The sequence below is a fragment of the Panthera leo genome, chromosome A1 (assembly GCF_018350215.1).
Source record: "Panthera leo isolate Ple1 chromosome A1, P.leo_Ple1_pat1.1, whole genome shotgun sequence".
Taxonomy (NCBI): domain Eukaryota; kingdom Metazoa; phylum Chordata; class Mammalia; order Carnivora; family Felidae; genus Panthera; species Panthera leo.
The window spans coordinates 178,288,876-178,314,413 of record NC_056679.1 but is presented as its reverse complement, the minus strand read 5'-3'; the positions used below and the strand labels follow the sequence as shown (position 1 = coordinate 178,314,413).

At 45.5% G+C, this 25,538-nt stretch overlaps 1 protein-coding gene across 5 annotated transcripts in view; it reads left to right on the top strand.

The window, feature by feature from the left end:
* Positions 1 to 25,538, top strand: part of KCNIP1 (potassium voltage-gated channel interacting protein 1) — a 343,481-nt gene that overhangs the window by 171,782 nt on the left and 146,161 nt on the right. The window lies entirely within an intron of this gene.

Genomic DNA, 25,538 nt, shown 5'->3' with positions numbered 1-25,538 from the left:
CCTCAACCCATGTCCAGACTCACAAATGTGCCCAGGAAAGGAAGCTGTCATACTCATCAGCTTAACTAGGAAGGGCTGTTCTCTTTCTGCAGTTTTGGTACATTTAATCTTCATTTCCATACTCTTTTGTATGTTAAAAATTTTTGTTTTTGCAGCTTTTTAAAATGTTTTTTGTAGTTGTTACACTGGGAGAGTTCTTTGCCATGATCTACTATATCTTACCTGAAAATAGTACTCTATCTTGTTATTTTCAAGCCAACAAATTAAACATGATTATTAACTTATACAGTAATATTAGTTTAGATTTACCTTCATATTAATCACATATTTGCTTAGTATTCCTTTGTGAATCTGAGACCTTCTATCTGGGTCAGTTTTCCTTCTGGCTAAGCTATGTCTTTCAGAATTTCTTTGGTAAGGATATGTTGGTGATAAACTCTGTTTTTGTCCAAAACGTCTTTAGTTTGCTCTCATTCCTGAAATATAATCTCTCTTGGGCATACATTTGCAGGTGGTGAATTACTTTCTCTTGACACACTGAAAATATCATTCTGTTACATACTGGCTTCCATTGTTATTGTCAAAAAGACAGCTGCTACCCTAATTGCTGTTTGTCAATGATCTAACTCTTCTCTTTGACTACTTTTAATATTTCTGTGTCGTCTGTTGTGATGTAACGTACACCTTCTAGAATTTTGCTGTATCCTACCTCAGTGATCACAAGCAGTGGCCCCGAGTTAGGTCTTCTCACTATCCTCCATATCTTTTAATCATATTTTGTTTCCCATCTTTGTCTTTTCTAGCCTGCATTCTAGAAAATTTTTATTTGTATTTATCTATTTACTAATTCTGTCTTTAATTAGGTCCACTTTGTGCTTTAACCTATACGTATCCATTCATTGAGACTTTTAAACATTTTAACTAAGGTATTTTTCATTTCTATGTTCTATATGATTCTTTTTCAAATCTGGTAAGACATTTTTATAGTATCTTGTTACTTGCTCGTATTTTCACATCTCTCCCTTATTTTTTTAAGCATATAAACATCCTCATCTTGTATTCTGAGAGAAATTCTGATATCTGAAGTTTTACAGATCTGATTTTGCTATCTATTATTCCTGCTGGCTGTCTCTCATAGTGCCCTGTTTCTTTGTATGTTTTATAATGTTTGAGGGTGAATGTTCCTTGGAACCTTATCTTTGAGAATTATTTGAGGACTGAGTTAAATTTTCACTTCTCCAGAAAGGACTATATGCTTCTCCCACTTACCTGGGAAAACTACTACTCCACAATCATTTTAAATAAAATTTTCTCCTTGAGATTTTTCAGACCACAAACCCAAGTGAGGGCTAGCATATGGTTACAGATTCCCAGAAAAATGGGTCCCATTCCTCCCCCACCTAACCCCAACATCAAAGTCAGGAGAGGCAGATTTTCTGTGTTAATTCATTTCTTACTCGCTTTTATAGTAAAGATATAATTTCTTACTCCCATTATATTAAAGGTGTAGTCCTTTGAGGTTCAAGTTTTATGTGGACACCACTAAGTTTACATCCTGGTTTCTAAACAAGGTTGTAGTTAACCTCAGGAGTTGGGAGTAGCCCATGAATGCATAACTCTTACAGCTCACTATTTATTTATTTATTTATTTATTTTTAATTTACATCCAAATTAGTTAGCATATAGTGCAACAATGATTTCAGAAGTAGATTTCTTAATGCCCCTTACCTATTTAGCTCATCTCCCCTCCCACAACCCCTCCAGTAGCCCTCTATTTGTTCTCCATATTTAAGACTCTTTTATGTTTTGTCCCCCTCCCTGTTTTTATATTATTTTTGTTTCTCTTCCCTTATGTTAATCTGTTTTGTCTCTTAAAGGCCTCATATGAGTGAAGTCATATGATATTTGTCTTTCTCTGACTAATTTCACTTAGCATAATACCCTCTAATACCCTCTAGTTCCATCCATGTAGTTGCATATGGCAAGATTTCCTTCTTTTTGATTGTGGAGTAATACTCTATTGTGTGTATGTATATATATATATATATATATATATATATATATATATATATATATATACACATACCACATCTTCTTTATCCATTCATCCATTGATGGACATTTGGGCTCTTTCCATACTTTGGCTATTGTTGATAGTACTGCTATAAACATTGGGATGTATGTGCCCCTTCGAAACACCACACCGGGGCGCCTGGGTGGCGCAGTCGGTTAAGTGTACGACTTCAGCCAGGTCACGATCTCGCGGTCCGTGAGTTCAAGCCCCGCGTCAGGCTCTGGGCTGATGGCTCGGAGCCTGGAGCCTGTTTCCGATTCTGTGTCTCCCTCTCTCTCTGCCCCTCCCCCGTTCATGCTCTGTCTCTCTCTGTCCCAAAAATAAATAAAAAACATTGGAAAAAAAAAATTTAAAAAAAAAAAAAAAAAAAAAGAAACACCACACCTGTATCCCTTGGATAAATACTTAGTAGGGCAATTGCTGGGTCATAGGATAGTTCTATTTTTAATTTTTTGAGGAACCTCCATACTGTTTTCCAGAGTGGCTGCACCAGCTTGCATTCCCGCCAGCAATGCAAGAGAGATCCTCTTTCTCTGCATCCTTGCCAACATCTGTCATTGCCTGAGTTGTTCATGTTGGCCATTCTGACAGGTGTGAAGTGGTATCTCATTGTGGTTTTGATTCGTATTTCCCTGATGATGAGTGATGTTGAGCATTTTTTCATATGTCGGTTGGCCATCTGGATGTCTTCTTTGGAGAAGTGTCTATTCATGTCTTTTGCCCATTTCTTCACTGGATGATTTGTTTTTTGGGTGTTGGGTTTGATAAGTTCTTTTCAGATTTTGGATACTAACCCTTTGTCTGATATGCCATTTGCAAATATCTTCTCCCATTCTGTCGGTTGCTTTTTAGTTTTGCTGATTGTTTCCTTCATTATTTAAGTGCACTAGCCCTGCTTTCACGGTCATCTCTTTCAGAGTCTCTCCAGGCTGAACTACCTGTCTCTTTTTAGATGAGAGAGTCCTATTGCTGGGACCTCTAAGATAGAGACAGGCTGGAGAATCTGGGGAGTGCTCCAGGCTCTAGTGCTGGGAGGTGCTCATGGTCACTGTGAGGGATAGGGTCCCTACTTGGCTTCTGCACAGCCCAAGGTGAGCCCCTCTCTCTCCACTCCAGGTCTGACAGAGACAGTTATCTTGTCGTCAGAAGCTGTATTCATTGTAGTGAAAACAAATCTCACCTGTGCTAAAAAAAAAAAAAAAAAGAGTATATGCCTTGGTTAACCTATACTTTCATCCACAGTTTCAAATATGGAATTCTTGGTTTCTTTTTAAAAATTAATTTGTTAATTAATTGGATGTATAATTTACATACAGCATTATATTAATTTCAGGTGTACTATGTAATGATTTGGTACCTGTTTACACTGTAGACGATTAACACCAGAAGTCCAGTCACTATAAAAAGATATAAAAAGGAACTCTTTTTCTTGTATGAGGACTTTGAAGATTCACTCTCCCAGCAATCTTCAAATATGCACTGCATTGCCACTGACTATCATCACCATGCTATACAAGCTACTCCTATGAACTATTCATTTCACACCTGGAAGCCTGTGCCTCCCGACCCCCTTCTGCCACGTCACCCATTCCCTCCTCCCTGGCAACCACCACTCTTCTCTGTGTTCGTGATTTTATTTGTTTGCTTGTTTTTTAGATTCTACACAGAAGTGAGATTATCTTGCATTTGCCTATCTCTGACTTACTTCACTTAGCATAATACCCTCCACATAGATGGTCCTGGGTTCTAAATTTTTAAAAGAAAAACTTTTAGTCCCAACCTTAGCCCATGAAAATGTTCTTGGCTAAGCAAACCTACTCTGATTTAAGGAACTGACATTCATGCAACTAATTGATAAATTGGATTTGCTGTCTCTTAACTATGTTGACAGTGTAAATAAGGAAACCTGGGATAATGATGGCTGGTCTATTGCTGCTGAAATCACTGAGCACTGAACTTAGCTCCAGCATTTCTTAAAGTGTGTTCCTGGAAACCGTAAACCACATAGAGGCCTCTGTGTTTAAATAAGCTTAAGAAATGTTATATACTTGAAACTCCACTTGGAGATTCACAACATGCGTTAGAACACTAAAGGCTTTGAGAAGTCCTACACATGAAAAGCCTGTTCAATTTGATGTTTTCATCATATTTGAGAATATTGGACCACAAAAATATAAGGAACTTGGAACAGTGATAATTCATTTTTTGGATAGATTTCACTTCTGTCACAAGATATGTATGTCATCAACGAACATTGAAAAGTGGGTTGTAGAGATATAAATAACATTTATTCAACAAATGCATGTTAAATGCCCACTATGCCTACCACTATCGGTATACATTAGTGAATAAAACAGACGTGGTTTCTGTTTTGTGGAGTTTATAAGAGCGTTAAACTGTCATGGGAAGCATTAAGAAAGAAATATCAAGTGGTTAGAACCCAGTGGTTCCTTAAGCTATTGGACCATAGCCATGGAACAGGCCCCATGATCTGGGCAGTTAGCTGGGCAGTTGGCCATTGTGTCTACACTAGAAGCTTGAGAACTTACTGACCGAATTGTACCCCTCACGAGAACTGTAAGGAACAGTAAGCACGAACACACTTGGTTCTGGAACAGAAGAAAGCATTTATCCAGGAGAGGAAGTTCAGAGAAGACAGGTAAGCAAAGTAGGTGGTTTTTAAGGCTTACAGAATCCCAGTAGATCTGAGGAGTCTTCCCAAAATAAGCTTTGTAACAGTGTCTGATTCAGAGTTCAAGTCAAGTAAATGTTAGCTGGAATGACGAAGATGGTGATGGTGATGATGATGATGATGGCAGTGATGGTGGAGATGACAATGACCGTGATGATGATGGTAATAGCAGTAGTAATCTTAACTTTGTCCTTTCACTTAATACTGTGTTCACTTGGCCACCAAGAGCTGAACTGTGAGTCTACTTCTTTCTGTTAATGTTTATTTATTTATTTTGAGAGAGAGAGAGAGAGAAAGAGGCAGAAGGAGAGAGAGAGAGGAGTCCAAGCAGGCTCTGCACTGACATGGGGCTCCGTATCACGAGCTGGGAGATCATGACCTGAGCCCAAATCAAGAGTCACACGCTCAATTGACTGAGCCGCCCATGAGTCTACTTCCCAAATAACTCTTGAATACACCCTCTCATTTCTCTCTGAAATTCCATTACCTCAGAACAGGCCTTGGTCTTTTCTCAACAACTGCCTTTTCTCCCTTCCCTCTCTCTAACTTCCTGTCTTCCAATCGTGCCCAACTCCGCACCAGTGTAATCATCCTGAAGCTTCAGTCTGACCATGACAGCCCCTTGCCAGACAGCCTCCAGGGTTTCCCTAGGGCCTGTACCGAAGCTGCCCGGGTGTTTTAGCAGGGATTCCAGAAGCTGCACAGTCTCCCTTCTAGCCTTATCTCTTCCCCTCTCACACGTATCCCTGCTCAGCCACACTCAACCCACTGTACCCCAGGACACCATGTATGTTGACACTTGTATGCCTTTCTTGTCCTCGTCCCCTTACTTGTCATTTCTTTGTCTTGTCTTTTAGCAAAACCTATACTCATCCTTCAGGGTCCAACTTAACAGTGTGAGCTGGGGCTTTGACTGGTCTCTGCTCTAAAATGGACTGTTGTGTGCCTTTGCCTAGTCTCCTGCATGATTTCTGCATTTATCTGTGTGGCCTCACTAGAGCCATGTTGTTATGTGTGTGTGGTGGTTGTGTGTGCATGTCCATGGTGAAGTCAGGGATGGGCTGGAGGAAGAACCAGTCCTCCACTCTACAGATCAAGGACACTGCGTTCTTCCAGTCTTTAGGAAGTTATTAAAATTAGAACCATTTGTCACAGGAGGTCTCAGTGCAGCATCAGGCCCTGGGAGGGACCAGGGCACGTCTCTTGGCCTCTGAAAGGAATGAACCCATTCATTCCCACATTGACTCTACAAATATTTATTGAGAGTCTGCTGTGTCCCGGGCACCATGCTGGGGGCAGGATATAAAGCTAAACAAAAAAAGAGCAAAACCAATTGCTTGTTTTCATGGGATTTATGATCTTTTGCTCTATGAATTGGGGTAGAGGCAGACAACAATCAAGGAAACAAACCAATAAGGTAATTGGGGGGAATGATAAGCACCACAAAGGAAATAAACAGGGGACATGAGAGGAGTAATGCAGGGGGAGTCGAGAGCTGCTTTCAATGTGGAGATCCTGGAGGACTCCCTGAGGAGGTGGCATTTGTGCTCAGGCCTCAGAAACAGGAAGGGACCAGATAGGTAAACGTCTGGGGGAAGAAGGAAGGCCCCTCAGGCCAGGCAGAAAGAAGAGAACAAAGGCAGCCATGTCTGAACCACAGTAAATGAGGGGGAGGGTGGTTGAAGCAGTTAAGAGGTGAACAAGGGCAAGGCCGTGCAGGCCCTTGTGGGCCATGCTAAGGAGGTGGGGTTTTATTCTAAGTGCAAGGAGAGGCCTCTAGCAGGTTTTAAGCAGGAATGATGAGCTCCCATTGATGCTTTTCAAACTTTGGAGTGGAGAAGGAATTGCGGAGGGGATAGTGTGCACCAGAGGCTGTCGGGAGCTGTCCAGGCCGGGGCTAGTGCTGGTGTGGAGCAGGGGCCAGCACTGCCTTCTCTTCCTTGGAAACCCTGGCAGCACGGGAGGGTTGCAACGAATGACATCATCCTCAGCTCCGCGCAGGGAACTCCTCCCAAGGGTGAGGCTACACACCAGCATCAAGCTGTCAGCCGAGTGCCTGAGGGAGAGAGGAAGGAGGAAACAACCCCAGGGAGCACCTCCTGCAGCCCAGACACTGGGTACAACACCACAGGCACTTTCTGGATAACACCCACAACCAGTCCCATGAGGAACACCTCTGTTTTGCAGATGAATCCTAAAATCCCGAACAGGGAAGGATGCCTGGAAATCACGTGATCGCACTCCTATCTCACAACCTGTGTGTATCCCTGGCTCTCATTAGTTATTAATTATACCCTTAAATAAAACTTTTGCTACATTCCGATCACTTGACAACTGTTAATTCTCATAACCACTTCATGAGGTAGGAACCATCATTATCCCCATTTGCCAGGTGAGGAAAACTGAGACCCAGAGAGGCTAACTTGTCTAAGGTAGTACTGACTGCACCAGGCTTTAAACCCAGGCAGTCTGTCCCAGAATCCACATTCTTTTTAACCCTGCATGATGCCACCTCGCCTCTACTGTTCATGAGCGAGAACAATAGAAAGATCTTCCCCTACCACCTTCTGCCCCCAGCAGGCTAACACATGTCTTATACATGTGATGGTGTTGCAGAGTTGGTTAGTGGCACAGCTACCATCTTGGGGTCTGTGCGGGTAAGGACACCTCATAGCAGGCTGGCCTGTCTGGAAGGGGACGTTGCTCCCAGTTCTTATTCCCAAGTAAGGGGAAGACCTCGGACAAGAAGCTTGAGTGAGAAGGTAGATCTAAGATGTCTGTCTGGTTTAAACTTCTATCTTCAAGCTTCACACGGTACCCAGAAAAGAGGAAGTGCTCGGTAACGCTTGACGCGTGGATGGGTACACGAGTGGTTGAACACAGGCTTATGCTTCCCATGAGAAAGTCTGTGAGGACATTTTTACAGCTGACTCATACCTAGTACAATGCAGGCGGGCAAGGCAGGAGGGCAGCCTCTGGTTCTTGCCCTCACATTCTGGGGTCCGTGCCAGTGTGACACTGTCAAAGATTTGCAAGGGCATGTTCTATCTAAAGGGAGCAGCTGCTGGGTCAACCCGGCAATTGCACTACTAGGCATTTATCCAAAGCATCCAAAAATGCTGATATAGCAGCACTGTCAAATTATAAGATAGAGCCCAAATGTCCATCAACTGACAAACGGACAAAGAAGATGTGGTCTATGCATACAATGGAATCCTGCTTGGCAACCAAAAAAGAATGAAGTCTTAGCATTTGCAACAACGTGGATGGAACTAGAATGTATTATGTTAAGCGAAATAAGTCAGTCAGAGAAAGATAAATTTCGTATGATTTCATTCATATGTGGAATTTAAGAAACAAAACAGATAAGCATAGGGAAAGGGAAGGAAAAATAAGGTAAAAGCAGAGAGGGAGGCAAACCCTAAGGGACTCTTAAATACAGAGAAGAAACTGAGTGTTGCTGGAGGGGCATTGGGTGGGGGGATGGGCTAAATGGGTGATGGGCATTAAAATGGAGGACACTTGTTGGGATGGGCACTGGGTGCTATATGGAAGTGATCAATATCACTGAGTTCTACTCCTGAAAGCATTATTACAATGTATGTTAACTGACTTGGATTTAAATAAAATTAAAACAAATAAAAATAAATAAAGGGAGCAGATGCTCCTTGGCTCCAGCTGGTCATTCAAGCCTGTGGGAATGTGGTCAGTGTGGCCAGGTCTTCAGGAGATTCAGATTTTTTCATGAGAACCTGAATATACAGATGTCATACAAAGCTAACTGATCTTTAAAAGGCTGTATGCCAGAGAAAATATATCTAAGGGTTGGCCTGATCAAGCCCTTGGGCCATTGGTTTGAGGCCTCCAGTCCAGATTCAGCAGGAGATGGGCCAGAATGGACTCTGGTTGGTGAGAAGAAAGATGAGAAGGTCCCGGGAGCCTCTGAGAGGAAGTTGCATTTTGCATGCTGGCTTAGCCAGATTCAAGATACGATTGGTGTTTATTTTCCGGTTGTCATCCCAGGATTTTAGTTTTATCTTGTCTAATGTTGTAGCCAAGTGTGGCCATTCTGCAGCGGGATTACAGGATGGATCTTGTGTCCAAAACTAGGCCGAGGTGGGAGAAGGAGGCCAAGAGGGATGGTGGAAGCCAGCCTCATGAGAGAATGAATCTCAAAGAGCTGTAGTATCTTAGAGGCCAGGTTCAGGGCTGACAGCTCAGCAACCCTTCCCAAATGGAGATTCACCACCCATGGCCAAACTCAAAGATGTGAGTTTTATTTTCTTAATCAAGAGAGAAAATTTCTTGCAGGCACTCTTCCCAGTTGGGAAATTCTTTTCATGTTCCATTTAGTCTCTTCAGCTGCAGCCAGAGCTTTCTTCGACACTATCTGTTTCTTTCCTGTGTTTTTCTCTTCTCTTTCTTTTCCCCCTCCCACTTCCTCTGCATCACCCAGAGCCTGTGCAGGGAAGGGGCGGGGGGGTGGGGGCAGCGTGCTCATCCTGGCTCCATTTGGGGTGGACTTTTAATCCAGGCGTGTTGCCGACACCCAGCGCTGTGCATTTGCAGGTATTTAATTAAACCAGGGATTCCCAGGGGATTTGAGAAGCCGGCTGGCGGGCAATGGGCTCTATCTCCACATCTTATTTTGACAAGCACTGTAATTATCCCTCGTCGCTGGCAGGCGGAGGCAGAATCACTTTCCTTCCCAGCCCCATCTTCTTAGAACAAGAGTACTCAGGCTGCTCCGTTGCTCCACCAATAAACAGCCTGCATGCCTAGGTTCACCAGTGAGCCAAGATTGAGCTCGGCCATGATTCAGGTTAATGCAGACATGCCACTCAGCCTAATTATCAGCAGCAGCGTGGGGCGAGGGGGACTTCAGAGCACCTGCTTCATGCACTAGGGAAACTGCTCCCAAGAAAGACCTTTTAGGGCAGAAGAATTGAGGTGAGGACCACGGCCTCCAAAAGGACAGAGGTTACCCTTCCAGGAGCCACCATGTATGAAGCACCTACTCTCTACCTGTCTGCTGCCAGGTCAGCATTATCATCCTATATTATCTGTGGGAAACTGAGGCTCTGAGAGGAAAAGTTGGCTAAGGTGGCGTCAGGACTCTAACCAGGACCAGCTGACCCCACTGCTTCTGCTGTTTCTACTTGATGGCATTGTGTCCTGGGGATGCCACCCACCCCACCCCCACCCCCAGGCTCTGCTATTGGGTAGCTGCTGGAAAGTTCTAGCCAAGTCAGGAGCAAATTCTTCCTCCTCAGGCATGCTGCCCAGGGGTTCTATAGTGAGGTTGAACTCATCTGGCAAGTGGGCTCAGAGTTCTCATGAAACGAACTTGGATGGCATCTTTGAAAGTCTTGGGAAAATTGAGAAGGGCTTAGGAACTGTAAAGAACCAACTTACTGAGACTGTGCGTAATTCAGGGGGACCAGGAAGACGAGGCAAGGGAAGGGTGTTGCTGAGGAAAGGCTGATGGTTTGAAAACACTACCCAAGCTCAGCCTGGCTTCCAGGTGCCCTGGGACCTGGCCTCTTGTCGCAGTGCCAGGCAAGGCTGGGCCACCAGCCTGCTCGGAACCTTTGACCCATTCCAGCAATGACCATAGCAACAAGTTGCCTGTTATCAAGCACAAAATATTTACGGGGCACAGCATTAGGTATGTGAAACACATCAGTACACTTAATTGGCAAGACCCTATGAAGCAAATGCTCCTGTCCCCATTTAATGGACGAGCAAAATGAGACTCACCAAGCTGCTTCCCTCAGGTCGAACAGCAGATGAGGGGTGAGGCTTAGGTAGGCCTGACGGTTTGTCTGAACCATCGTGTTGTAAAATCCCTTTCCATATGGGTTAGGTTCCAAGGGCTCCCAGCCTCCAGAGCTTTTCTTGGAGGAGCTTTAAGGAATGGTTTCAGAGGTGACTGTGGGGAGGAACGCCTCTAAGCTGCCAATCTCAGGAGGCTCCTGGAGTCTCCACCGTGTGCCGTCCAGGCCCTGGCTTCGCTGCCTGGTGGTCCCACCCTCAGGAGCACCTTCAGGCGCTGTCTACACTTCCCCTCCTCTCACTGATCAGCGGCCCCGCCTCCTACAGACTGAGCCTTCTCCTGAAGACTGGTGTCAGCAGGCTGGAGCCAGCTGCCCAGTGCTGCCAGGCTGAAGGATCTTTTCTCACTGTCCCCATCCAGACCCATCTGTGGATGACTCATTTGGTGAGAGAGGTCCTGGGCATTTGCTCCAGAATCTGAGCTGCGATTAGCAAAGACACTTGGGGGACCCCCCCCCTCACTGTAGCAGAAGGTTTCTAGATCATCTTACTCCAGCTGCCATATAGGGGAATTAATCTGATCTGCAGCCTGGATCCCAATTACTGAGGTTGCCTGTTAAAAACATCCTGGGTCATCTGGCCTCAGGAGTTGGACAGACCTGGGTTTATATCCCAGGGTTTCCATATACTAGCTGTGTGACCTTGAGCAGGTCCCTCTACCTCCTTGAGAGGCCATGGAGTGTAGAGGTTAAGTGCATAGACTCCAGAGTCAAAGCTGCCAAAGCTCCAATTCCAGCTCTAGTGTGCAATCTCCTTGCTAGCAGTGTGACCTTGGCCAAGTATCTCAGCACCCCTGGGCCTCACTCTTGAGCTGCAAAATAGGATTCCACAGGTATCCACCTGGTGGGGTTGTCAAAAAGACAAAGCAAATTAAAGGGGGGGGGACACCTGGGTGACTCAGTCAGTTGAGCGTACAACTTTGGCTCAGGTCATGATCTCACAGTTCATGAGTTCAAGCCCTGCATCAGGCTCTGTGCTGACAGTTCAGAGCCTGGAGCCTGCTTCCGATTCTGTATCTTCCTCTCTCTGCCCCTCCCCTGCTCTCACTCTGTCTCTCTCTCTCTTTCAAATATAAATAAACATTAAAAAAAATTTTAAAAAGACAAAGCAAACTCATGCATTGAAAGGACATATGGCACATATTAAGTGCTCTTATTAGCCACTATTAGGGCATGGCAAGTATTTTCTGGAATGAATATGGATAAACTTCGGTCAACAGTTTTCTCTCCCAAAGATACGTCCGTTGTGAAGGCATCTCAAAGAAGTGTGACCAGGAAGAGTGGCAACAGGTGGGTGGTTCTGGTACCTCATGTCTTCTTTCCCTTACCTCTTCCTCTCTTGCCGCCCCCTGGCATTCTTCATGCAGCTCATGCAACAAGCATTTACTGAGGCCCCTGTTGTGTGCCCAACTTTGTGCTTGAAGTTAGGCACTCAACAATGAACACTGTGGCCCCTGTCCTCTTAGGGACAGACAATTCCAGGATTGTGAAATAGTGCTGGTAGGGATCAGGGAAGGCTTCTTTGTGAATGTGGTATCTGAGGCATATAGCCATTAGAAATAGCAGCATTTCCAGGCAGAGGGAGCAGCTCGTACAAAGGCCCTGAGGTAGGAGCATGTTTGAGGAACAAGAGGGAGGCAAGAGTAGCTGGACTGGCTGAGGGAGAAAAATGTACAAATGAAATTGGAGAATAGCCAGGGATCATATCATAGAGGACTCTGCAATCACAATGAGAAGTTTGGGCTTTGTCTGGATTTTCTAGCATAAAGTTGTTAGGAAGGTTAAGTGAGAGGAGAAAGGTAAAGAAAGTACTTGGAACAACATCTAGCATATTGGTGCCTTAAATAATTGCTAGCCTTTATTATGGCTACTCTTCATCTTTCCACACTTAGTACCCATGCTGTCTCTTGTCTACAAGCATATTATAGACATTCTGGCTTAGGAAAGAACACTGTACTTAAAGTTACATGGACTTGGGCAACAAGTCTCATTTCTGCTCCTCCCTGGTTGTGTGCCCCAGCCAAGCCCCCTTTCTTCCCTGGGCTTTTATAAAATGGCTGCATCATCTCCCAGGTGGTTGTGACCATGAACTTGGAAGTAAAGAACTACGGTCAAATATGCTCATTATTCAGACTGCTCTTGGCATCTAAATCAGAAGGTGCAAGCTGACTGGGGCCTCAGGGAAACATCCCTTCCTGCTGCATCACTGGACACGGAGCTCACCTATAGAAAAAGATCAGAGCAGGTGGGGAGTGGACAGAGTGCCTCCACCCAAGGTCTCAGGAGGCCTCTCAGTGTGACCTCGACTGTGCTGTCAGAGAAGCTGCCAATGTAGCAGCTTGTGTAGCCCCTGGGACCAGCTGGGAATGACCCTGGGGCTGCCATCTAGCCCACCTGTGCATTTTCCAGAAAGAGGCAGCTGAGTGCTGATTCAGGGAAACCCTAATGGTCCCCAAGTCTATTATTATGTTTTAATGAGCTGGAAAAGCACAAACAGAAATCCTTAAGGGTATCGGCTGTGACACACAAATCTAATAAAATAAAACAAAGTGCTTATAAATCTAACCCATAAATTGCAGATCGACATATGGGGCTGTATCTTGTTAGCCCCTAATAAGCTGTATGGCCTTAAGCAAGTCTTCTCTCCTGCCAGAGCCTCAGTTTCTCCATCTGTAAAATACAAGGATTAAAAAAGACGATGATCCTGCCTTCCATTTCAGACAGGCTTTGATTCTGAATATTTCCTAGTGCAGATCTACCCTGGGATACCTAGTATCTTTATTTGGCACCTTGTCTTATCTGCTCTTGAGAATTCTCTTCCCAATCCCAGCTTAAATATCATTCCTCAAGGCAGCAGCCACGATCACTATAGACAGAATTAATTCCTCTCTCTGACCACATAAACTCCTTTACAGATTTGATAGAGGTAAAGCTAAATGCGTTATTTTCAAAATTCTGTAGTCCCAAAGCATTGTTTATAATCATTCTTATTTAAGCTATCACAATATACCCACAGTTATGTGCATATGGGTCAAATTACCTACGAAACCAGAACACATGTTATGGCTTCCTCCCCAGTACTTAGCATAGGAACTGTAAGCCAACGTGCCATAGTTCCTCAAACTTCATAACTCCACACCTTTTCTATCTACTGCTTAGGCTGGCCCTACCATATCCTTGGCCAGTAGGCAGACTCCTGTTCATCCTTCAAAGTCCAACCCCCAAATCCCTTCCTCTGTTAAACTCTGTCTTCTCCAGGCAAAGTCTTACTTTGGGGTCTTTCAGACCCATACCCCTTCTACTATCCTGGAAATTGTGTGCTATCAAAACCTGTTTATTGTCAGTCCTTCCCTCTAGGCTGAGGGCCTTCAAAGAAAGGTCCCTAGGCATCTTACCTCTGCATCCCCAGTGTTCTTGGGCAGGATCCAAGAGGGCTTTAGTGCAAGTTAGGGTAAATGAACTTAGTTGCCTGACAATGGTAAAGCCATTAGACAGGTGTATCAGGGGTCTGTATAAAACCACCTCAGCATGGACAGATGCCCACAACTAAGCAAGACCTCAAAGTGGTAGACATCTCATCCTGAGCCCCAGACAGTGTCTTCATTGCCATTGTAACCCCTCTGACCATCTTCTCACACCCCCTGTTCCCTACTGCTTATCTCTTATCCATATAAATAAGGCCAACAGTGTCTCCCAGGGAACATTCAGCTACTTTGTCACTGTTCTGTTTCCAAAACTGGGGATAGAGGTAGTTCATAGATGATGTTCCATGGTATGCTTGGCAACATAGACATATATTACATAGATTCATTTTGTGTAATTCAACTGCTTTGCAAAAAAAAAAAATTATGAAACAAAATTTACAGTTGATAAATAATGCTGGTGGTCAGAGTAAAACACGTTCTAGAAGTTTCCTAAATTTTTTCTGTGGAGCCAGCACTGAGCAACAGCCAGGGAACTATCAGGAAGAGCCAAGTCTTTTAGGGTAGTCTGGGCTGTGGGGGGCAGGCAGAGCTCAGTAAGCCAACCCATCACCCATATTCCAGTTTCACCTCTCAGTCTCCAGACCCTGCAGTAGAAAGCTTCTTAGAATTATCTGTTCTCTTCTCAACGACTGGACCCAGCGGGCTGTGTGTGCCCCAGCACTTGTTACCCCAGCCTGGATCTTGGTTGAAAGCATAAAAACATGGGGTCAGTGTTCAGATCTGATCAAAGGGGAGAACCAGAATGTCTGGACAGGTACACCGGCTTGTGGCAAAAGCCTTGGAAAAGACAAACCTTGGGTTTTATGCTCAACACTGCCTGTGACCTAGGCATCTCACCCTGTGACCTTGGGCCTCATGAGAACAGTGGGACTTCCCTGGCACACAGTACAGTGTTGTGAGTTTGCCGGCCTTCTCCCTCCCAGGACCACCTTACGTTAGCCAGTAGTTCTGTCTCCCCACTCCCCTACCCCCCGGGATCAGGGTGATCCAATCTTGGCAGCAGGGGGCAGGCCGCTTGTGTGTGTCTCAGAGATTTCCAGAATTTTCAGGACTGTCTAGTAAGAAACATTTCATTTAGAGACTAATTCTTCTTGGAAATTGTCTCTTTCTCTTCTTTCTGTTAGTTTTTCTCTGTCCCTCTCTGTGTATGCTTGTGTCTTTTTTCTGTCTCCGTCTGCCTTGCTCTGTCTTTGTCTTTTTCTATCTAAGCTGTCTCTTGCCTTCGCCTTGTTTCCTTTGGTCCCTAATGCTCTTCCTCTCAGTGGTTTTCACTCTGCTTCTCTCTCTCCACCTGCTTCAGCTCTCTCTCTTCCTCCCCATCCGTCTCTCTGCTTCTCCCTTTACCTCTCCTACTCCTTCTCCCCTGCTTCTCCCTCTCTGCTGGTCTCTCTCTACTTCTGTCTCTAACTGTCCATCCTCCTCATTAGAAAAGGTCCCCTCTGGGTCCCAGTGGCCAGGCCAAGCACCCTGTACAACATAGACTTTCCTGATGTCCAGCAGACAGGAGCCCAGCCTCCTGGCTGGAGTGTAGCATCTGCAGTGGTTTGTTTCCACTTACCAAAGGGCATCTGTAATTAATGTGGGCAGTGATTAAGGAGCTGGAGATGTGTTTATGCTCCTCTCAGGCTGCAATGAAACACCCGTAACATTTAATGTGGTGCATTGACATTTAAATGTCAATTAAAAAGTCCCTGTTCTGCTTGGCCGGCCCCTAGATCCTCAGATAAGCGTTGCCCTCCTGCCTGCACTGCCAGCCCCACTGAGGGCTATCGGCATGCAGATGACACGGCAGCCACAGTGACCGTGACATTAGGGGTGGGCAGACTCTGAGTGGGCTGAGGTGGCTGTGAGAGCACGCAGGCTTGGAGGACCTCATGAAAAGAGTCAGGGAGGGGGATGGCGCCAGGCCAGGAGCAAGGCCTTGCACAAGGTGGACCAGAGCAGGTGTATGAAGGGGACTTGTGGGAGGCAAGGTCAGAGGCAGCGTTGGCCTTCTTCTGCTCTTACGCCTGCCCCTTCAGGACATTGCTTGAAGCTCATCTTGTTGCACTTACCTCTTAGGTGCAAAGTCTCTGCTGATCACCCTTCACTGGACTGGGAGCTTCTTGAAGCAGGGGGCACGTGTTTGATTCATCTCCCTGCCACCCATCATGCTTGGGATGCACAGTGTTTGGCACACAGTGGGTACACTAGGATAGTCTATTCAGTTCAATGCAGTACTTATTAATTGAGTTCCCACTGGGTGGGACACCTTACCCTAGGAACCAAGGCTACAAAATGATGAGGACTCAGACCCGGTCCCAAGGAGTGCATCATGTTTTCGAAGACAAATAGAAAAGGCAAATGCTAAGGTAGATGGGTGCACAGGCAGCTGGCCCAGCAAGGATGACAGGGGGAGCTCCCAGGGGACCTCAAATAAAGCCAGACAGAAAGAACAAACATGCATTTGCAAGGCAGATCAGAGGCAGACGGAGTTCTAGGCAGAGGGCCCAACACTAGTGTGAAGCTAGGGGTGAGCCTAGGAGTACTTAGGGACAAGGAATAAATGAGTGGTGAGTGACATGGACATAACAGGTTCGCTGTGAAGTCTGTGTCCAGGGACCACACAGGGACCACACGACTGTTTGGGGTTCTGCCACCAGCACATGGGCCCTGTGAGAGCAGGGACCTCATCTGTCTTGTTCACTACTATGTTCCCAGTGGTGGGAAGCGTGTTTGACACATAACAGACACTTGGTAAACATTTGGTGGATGTCTTCTCCAGCTTCCCTCCCCTTGTCCAGTTCCAAAGTCCAGTGGGTCCCTGCAAGTACATTTATTTTGCAAGAACCCTTTTCAAAGCCTAGAATCCTATAGGTACCTCACTCCCTCCTCCCTTGCATGCTGTCTCTCAGCCCCTGAGCCACTGAGTCTGAGAACAGCATGCTCCATTTTCTCAAGAGTCCTTTCAACACGGGGCAAATTTGCATTTAAACTTTCCTAGAATTGTAGTACAGAGGAATATGTCTTCCTGAGCCCAGGGCTCCATGCCGCAGGTAGAGAATGAAACATAGCAAATGGGACATCTGCCCAGAATGGGGTTCAGGCCCTGGAACCACACATGGGGCCAGGTGTAGTGCTGTGGCTTCCTGCAGTCCTGGCCCCAAGGCAGTGTCCATCTTCTCCTCCATTCTGGAAGGGGAGCCCAAGGCTCCAAAGTTTTAGCCTTTTGGTTTGGTTTCCAGAGGCATTTCTCACCCTGCCCATACCCCTCCACACACAGATCTGGTTCCCTCATAATATGCCCTTCCAGTCTTGGGAAGTGCTGGAGACTTGCTAGGAGAGCCCAAGAAACCCAGAGCTTCCCTGTCTTGCATCCACCAATCTGTCGTTTACTCATCCCTGTTCTTGGTCAGAAGCCTCTCCCGGAGTGGAAGTGACTCTCTTGCCTGTTGATTTAGCAGGTGCTGCTGCTCTCTGCCTTGGCTGGGGTACAGTTTGCACTGCCCAACCATGTAGGCACAGCGGGGGAAGGAATGAGTGTAGTGAGTGTTCTGACTGCGGATCAATCAGTTGCTCAGTTTACTGAAATTACATCCCAGTGGCTGCTATTGATGGAACTGCATGACGGGGTACTCAGAGCCTGCTGGACACAGGCTCACAGTCCTGCATTCAATTTTTATAACCCTGACACCACCTGCCCATGCACTGAGCTTCCTCTCCTGTTCTTCCCCAGGCACCTCACAGTCTGGCCTGGGATTTCTAAGGTGGAGGATCTACGCAAGTATTTGGCATAAAAGATACAGTTAAAGTCTTCCTTAGTCTCCTTCTTTCCTTTACCTTACTTGTGGAAGAATGCAAAAGAATATGCACACAATTTAGAAGAGGACATTTTATGATTCTGTATATATTTAAGAAGTTTCTTATCTCAATACATCCTTGCCTCCAAACACTATTCTTACACACACACACACACACACACACACGTATGCATAGTCCCCAACTACCCCACGTCCTCCTTACTTCATTGCTGTCATAGCACACAGTGAACAACACATCAAGGATTAGATGCACATTAAAGTCTGCTGAATCTTCAACAGCGGTCATTATTAAAATGAGGAGCCCGTACCCCAAGGGTACACAAATGGTTATCAGAGATACAGAAAAAACCATTGGCCTTCTATTGATAATTTTATATTTCCTCACTTTTAATTGCTATAGTTATGCATGTTTGATAAGGCACAGTGTATATTAACTCAGTAGCTGATGCTATTAGCATATTAAAAACTGTGCTCCTGTTCAGGTGTTTAAAAATCATGGCACCATACTTTTCTTCTTATCTGATTATCTCACCCCTGCTCAGATATTCTTAAATGTCCCTAAGGGTCCTGGAGGATAAATTGAGAACAACATTTAATTGAACAGCATCTTTCCTGTATCTTTCCATTTGGTCGTATTTGGTAGCAGAGAAAGTGCCGTGAGGTGGTGTTGACCATGGTCCTGAATAAGCATTGCCTACAGGGTGAATCGCAGGAGGCACAGATAAAAATTCAGATTCCTGGATTCTTCCTGCCCTCCCTGGCTGATTGAACAACACTCTCTTCAGAGCTGCAGGCTATAAGTCCATATCTTTAAAAGCACCTCCTGTAATTGTTCAACCCCGGGCACCACAGGGCTAGGACATGATGTTGCTCTTTTCCACGGGAGGCAACAGACCCTTGTCCAGCCTCACCCGGAAGCCTGCATGTGGTTTGTCATTATTTTTTATCTGTATTTTTGTGAGACTTTTTCCTGCTTACACTCTTTCAGAATAGGCTGTTTTTATTGCTGATGCCTCATCCCTTTGCAATATCTATCAGTTTTCATTCATTCAATACATGTTTTTCTGGTTACACTTATTATCATTTTACTTTCATTTGACAGATACAGAAACTGAGGCCAAGAGAGATTTGTTTCTGACTTTGCTTGTAAGAAATACATTCAGAAATTTAAACCAGATTACCTGGCTCCAAATTCTGTCTTTTTAATTTTACTTCAGGACATTTTAATGAAATGGCCACCAGACAGGAGTTCCGTGTGTAGAGTGCATTGTGCCCCTCGGCCCTTCTTCCTCTCCCCTTCTCATCCCCCACCTTCAAGTGCAGGCTGCAGAGAAAATTAACATTCAGGACACATTCTGCTCCCTTCTGATTCCCATGGAGAGAACACAGCCTCTGCCTGCCAATTAGTGACGCTCAGATCTTTATTAAAGATGGGGACAGCACGTTCCAGTTATGCAAACGCCCTTGTCTGAGAGCAGCCATGGACCAGCACACTAGCCCCACTGCTCCCCACGGAGCCACCACAGAGGTGACTTGGCACCCCCAGTGCTGCTTTAATCAATGGTCAAATCGATAAGTATTTATTAAACCTTCTCTGAGGTGCTGCAGGAAGCATAGGGACACATACCACCTCTGCCTAAAAGAACCAAGAGCTCAGTGGGGAGTGTGGCTGGGGAGGGGGAAGAACTTACAAAGGTCTTCTGCTGTCTTTAAAAAACTCACAGTTTCCATTTATTACCCTCCCCCCACCCAAAAAATAGGTAAGGAGAAAAATTGACATTTGTTAAGTATTGTGTGCCAGGCACTGTTAGGCACTTTACATACATTATCTCATTCAAATCCATTAATTTGGAACATGATTCTGGTGTTTCTGAATGCTTTGGTGCATATCTGCTTTATGTGGGAAGCAATATGCTCTTTGTTTCAAAGCATGTGTTTTAAGTAGGGAGAATTAAGATTATAACCCTGGCCCTGCCACTTTCTGCCTATGAGACCTGGTGGCCTCAAATTCCTCATCTGAAAAATGGGAAGAAATAATACCTGTCTTCCAGGATTGTTGGGAGGAATAATTAGATACTGCATTTAAATCCAAGTGTCTTGTCTCCACACGACACAGTACAATGTTAAGATGCCTACTATGTAAGAAGATGACAAAAATGAGGCAAGTACAGAACATATATTAACAATAGTATATTATCAGTATGGATTCTGGAAGAAAACAATTATGGAAGGAGACTTGTCTTCTAATTCTGAGCTATCTGTTTCCTTATATATTTACATTTAATTTTTTCAAGGAAAAGGAGATGATTGCATTAAACTGAGCCTCCAAGAGATTCAGTGACTGGCCCAAAGTCATACAAAGACTGGAGGGACCAGGACAGGGCTTAGAAGTGTATGTTTTCAATACCCATGCTCTACCCCCAACACCATGCAGTCTCACTCCCCCTGGGAAACAGATCTTCAATCGTTCAGAGACCTCATAGTCTACATTGGTGCATGGACCACTGTTAATTTCTCTCTTGGAGACTGGACCAGTGAAGAAGGTTTGGGCTGAAGCAAAAAAACAAGGCAGAGAAAGGTAAGGATGGAGGTTAAATGGGTCCCTGATTGTCAGAGGCAGTGCTGTTAACAAGAGTGGAGCACCATGAAATTAATGACCCACCCAAAGCACCTGAGAAACAGAACTGGTTATTAAAATCCAAAACCATAAACCAGGAAAAGGAAGAAAACAAGCACAAAGAACCAGGAAGCAGGAAGCTATGGCATGGAGTATGGAGAACACAAAATCTATGATAAGCAGCTGGATATTCAGAAGCATAATCTGATTCTGGAAAGCAGGGGTTTGTAGCTTGGGCACTGGCAATACTTGTCACTTAGAAGAGCTGGAAACAGAAGTGTACAAGTCCCAATTGTTGTAGACAATGAAATACAGGTCAGTGCCTAAGGTGCAGGGGCAGGCACTCAGGTGAGAGGCACTGGTTCTCAACATAGAGGGATTTTACCCCTGAGAATTCTGGAGACTATTTGGAAGTGTGTTTGACTATCACAACTGGGGTGGGGGTGCTACTGGTATTTAGAAAGTAGAGACCACATGTACTGCTAAATATTCTACAATGACAGGACCTCCTTCTACCACAAAGAATTATCTGGTCCCAAAAGCCCAAAGTAGGGAAACCTTGGTCTAAAGGATGAGTAAGAAGTGGGATACGGGAGATGAGAGAGTTAGAGGCCAGACCAAATATCAGATGGGAAGTCAGGAGGAAAAGAGGTCAGACTAGAGATTGAGTTAAGAGGACACAAGGAGGGTAAGTGATCAGTCAGATTAGGAGATCATACAGGAGGTCAGGCAAGAAGTCAGAAGGTGCAAAGGAATTTCTGAGCTCAGACAGAAGGTTGGGATCTAATCATCAAAGAAGCAAAGATCAAGAAGCAATGAGGAAAGGCAGTTGAAGCCAGAGCCAGGAAGAAAGGCTGTCGACAAGGAGCCAGACTTGGTCTAAGTTTGGATGGGACGTGAGCGTGTTGGCTGTGGGTCAAGGCAATGGCATTCTGGACAGAAGTTTGAATAAAGCCAAGAGGCCTGAGTGCTTCGCTGCCAGGGGCCATCAACGGACTGTGAGATCTAAAATTCCATCCTGAGCCCTAAAAGTCAAGGGCGGGCTGCTGGTTGGACGTGATCTGCAATGGCTGAAAGCAGGGGTAGAGGGGAGAGCCCTGAGAAGGAGAAAGAGGCCACCAGAGAGAGAGTTCTCTAGGAAAGCAAAAACCTAGCCAAGAATTTGCAAGCAGGAACATGCAAACCATCCAGAAAAACTGACTGTGGGGGCAGCTGCTCATGCCACACCTCCTGTTTTGACCACAGAAACACTCCTTACTACAGGCACGAGGCAGAGTCTCACTGAAGAGCTGCCCTGGGCCTAAGGTGAGGTTTGCATCCAGGGTCAGGGCAGCCCTGGTGTGTAGAGCATGGGCTATGAAGTCAGACCCAGGTAGGTCCTAATCCCTGCTCTGCCACCTTCTACATGTGTAACCTCTGGTAGGTTACTGCCTCTCTCTGAACCTCAGTTCCTTCATCTATAAAATGGGAGCAGTAAAGGAGGTTACCATGGTGGATTACCTGAACTATAGCCTTTGTGGCTTGTATTATTGGAACACAATTCCAATAATCGTTTATAGAACATAATCATTGGATCGTGTTGGATCATTGGATCCAGTTGGATCATTGGAACATGATTCTGGTGTTTCTGAACACTTTGGTGCATATCTGTTGCAGAGAATCATTCATTCACTCAACACACATTTCCTGGCAGTTGGTATGTATCAGACACGTGCTGAATGCTGAAATTATGTGGAGGAACAGAGATTGATTTCTGTTCTGTGTTTACTACACTACTGAGATTTGAAAGGGATCTTAAAGTTCATAAATGCCCTCCTTAGGCTTAAGTACCCTATACAACATCCCCAATAAGTGGCCTTAGCTTACACACTTCTAATGGTGGCCAGCTCACCACCTCCAGAGGTACATGACTCCTTTCACAGACCGCTGTAGCTAGAACATTCCTACCTGTGTTGAGCTAATATCTTCCTGGTTTGGGCTCTTTCTCTGACACTGCCTAGACTTGTTTATTTCCCCTCCCACATTGCATCCCATTTGGAATTCTCAGTGGCTAACCCACTCAGCCTCCTTCTCTAGATCAGGATGGTTTTTCGACTCTGTGCACTATTGAGTGACCCTTCTCAGAATGGGCTCCAGTGTATCCCTTCCCTCTAAAGGTGGAAAGCAGCCAATTGCTGCAACCCTGTGACCCTTTCACCAACAGTGATGGCCTCCCTGCAGCCTGGGGTGACCTCAGAAAGATAGAGATAGAGCTCTTTCGAGGTAACCTGGAACATTCCCAAAATTCAGAGAACAAATCAACTTCTCTGGCTCTCTCTAAGGAGCCCATTCTGACCCAGTTGATTGAGCTCCCCGAAATCTGTTCCCAAGGCACAGCAGGAGAGGGACTTTCACTGACTGGGTTTTCTAACCCTGACCTCTTCATGACACTCTTGGCAGACATTCTGTGTCCTCCCAGACCTCACTTTGGGAAGCCTCAAGCCCAGGGTTAGCTTTGTTAGGCTTGTTATTTTAACCAAGACAGAGAAGCTGTCCTCAGTGAACTTACACTCCAGCAGAGTAATCAAGATTCGATGAAACGAAGGAAAGTAACATGAAGAGAGGCTTAGAATGAGCTGCTGTCACAGAAAGAGTAAAAGCAGGCATTTGATATCTGACCACTGGAGCTGTTCTCTCCAAAGACAGCTGTCACGGATGGGGACAGAAAGCAATCGAAGGTCCCCTACTTTCTGCAGCATTTTCTCATTTCTGCTTTATGTACCACAATGCTGTACGTGGTGGGGTGCAGGGTCCAGCTGATCCAATATGGATTTCAGCTCTTCCAGTAACTGGCTGAGTGATACCAGAAAAGTCACTTCATCTCTCTGAGCCTCTGTTCTCTATACAATTAGGGAAAAACAATCATTGGGAAAATCCAAGGACATATATTCCTTACATACGTGCTTTGCATATATACCTGACAAATGGAAGCTATAGTCTTCTTCTTCTCATTATTTTCATAATAATAACGTTAATTATTACTGGCATTCGAGACCCTGAACAACCTGGAAGAATGAAGATCTCATCTCCTTTTCTTTCCATGCTTTTCCCCCTTGGAGAATGCACACCAGTTTATCCTTCCTCATATCCACTCATTCTCTCTCTGTCTCTCTGTCTCTCTGTTTCTCTCTCTCTCTCTCTCTCTCTCTCTCTGGCTGTCATTCTCTCTCTCCCCTTTTCAGTGCCCCGATAGGTTCCTGAGAGGGCTGGAAGCTGGGATTGTAAACTGCCAGATCTCATGCCTTGTTCTTATTCCTCTCTCCAAAATCTTATCAAATATTAAAAGCTGTAAAATAGGAGGCAGGTTTTTAATCATTTTAATCACAGCATTTTTCAGCCTGCTCACAAGGGCTCGAAGGAATCGATTCAGAAGTGGTAATTATCCTTGCAGCCCTGTGCCAGGCTCCAGGTCAGCACTGGAGCGCCAGCGACAGATGGCAGGCACTGGGGAGGGCTCCTCCCAGGTGGGGGCACCGAGCAGGAGATGCCTTGTGGGAAGACGGAAAGCTAAGTCACCCCAGGTTAGGCATCGGGTTTTAAACTGCACACCAAAATCAATTGAAAATCGGCTTTTTTACTATGTTCTCCTTAAGTGCTGGGTACTTTTAGTCCCATTCAGCCCTCACAGCAAGTCAGGGAGGCATTTACAAATACTGAGGCTACAAAATGCAAGGCCCATCAGAAAGTGACACGGCCAGACCTGGCCAGCTCCGAAACCTGCACTGTGTCCTCTGTCCCTCGATCACCCCTCTGTGCAGGGAAGCGCTGATGCCCTAGGTGCCCTGCCTCCCTTTACCAAGCCCGCACTGTCTGCCCGGCCTGCTCGCCTCCCTCTCCTCCCCTGCAGGGTTATTTTATGGGCTGCGGCTGACTCCTGTTCTCCTGTGGCTACTGGGATTTATCCATGCTTTTCATACCCCACCCCACCAGGGAACCCCTAACACTCTCCAATAGTCTGTGCATCACCTCCCAGCTGCTGCTCACCTCCCCAGAATCCTTTTTGGACAGTACTCCCACCCACTCAGCTCCGTGCTGCATACTCCAACAAGACTCAGCTTCCCCCAGCTCTCAAATGCCTTCCTGCCTTTGCACATGCTTTCCCCAGGCCTGGACCATCTCACTCTATCTTACCTTCCAGGTCTCAGCTGAAACATCAGTTCTTCCTGGAAAGATTGCTGACTCCTAATTAGGTGTTTTCTCCCCAACAGATACAGCTATGGCTTTCCTCCTGTTACAGCAGCCAGCTCTTTGCTGGGATGGCCTGTTTGCGTTGTTGGGATTCCTTTGGCTGGCCAGGCTGCAAGGGGACAGAAGGCACGACTGCCTGATTCCCCACTGTAGTCGAGGACCAAGCATGCTGCCCAGTGCAGAGCAGGGACTCGGTAGACAGTAGCTGAGTGAGTTATAGAAATAATGAGACTGGAGGTTTAGGGAATCAGGCAGAATCTGTAACTCTGGGCCAGACGAGGCATGCAAGTGAACAGAGTTGGCCATTTGCATACAAAATCTAGAGGCATATTCTTCAATATCACAAGAAAATATGTATTCCATCATTTTCCTTGAAAAATGCATCCCTCTTGATCTATCTTTCATTTCCCCACGTTTAATAGAGATGTGAATACAGAGAACTATGTCTGTACTGTAAGACGAATAGCACCCCACGCATAGTAATAAATGATGACCCAGGCAGTCTACTTGTTGGAAAGATGACAGGAAGTTGGGGGGCGCTGTGGTGAATGGAGGTGCACAGGTCCCATCTAAAGGGACAGATGTTTCTCACCCCCAGTCTGCTGTTGCCCCGGGGAATGTGACCACATCTCCTGCCTTTTCAAACAAAGCTAGAAATAGACCGCATGTATAATATCCCAATTTTTAAGAGTTGTCTCAATTACATACACACACGCATACGCGCAAGCAAAAACAAAATAAACAAGCCAAATAAAACATCTGCTGAGAGGTTTGGGTTCTTAGATTGCAATTCCTGCATACGTTTTCCT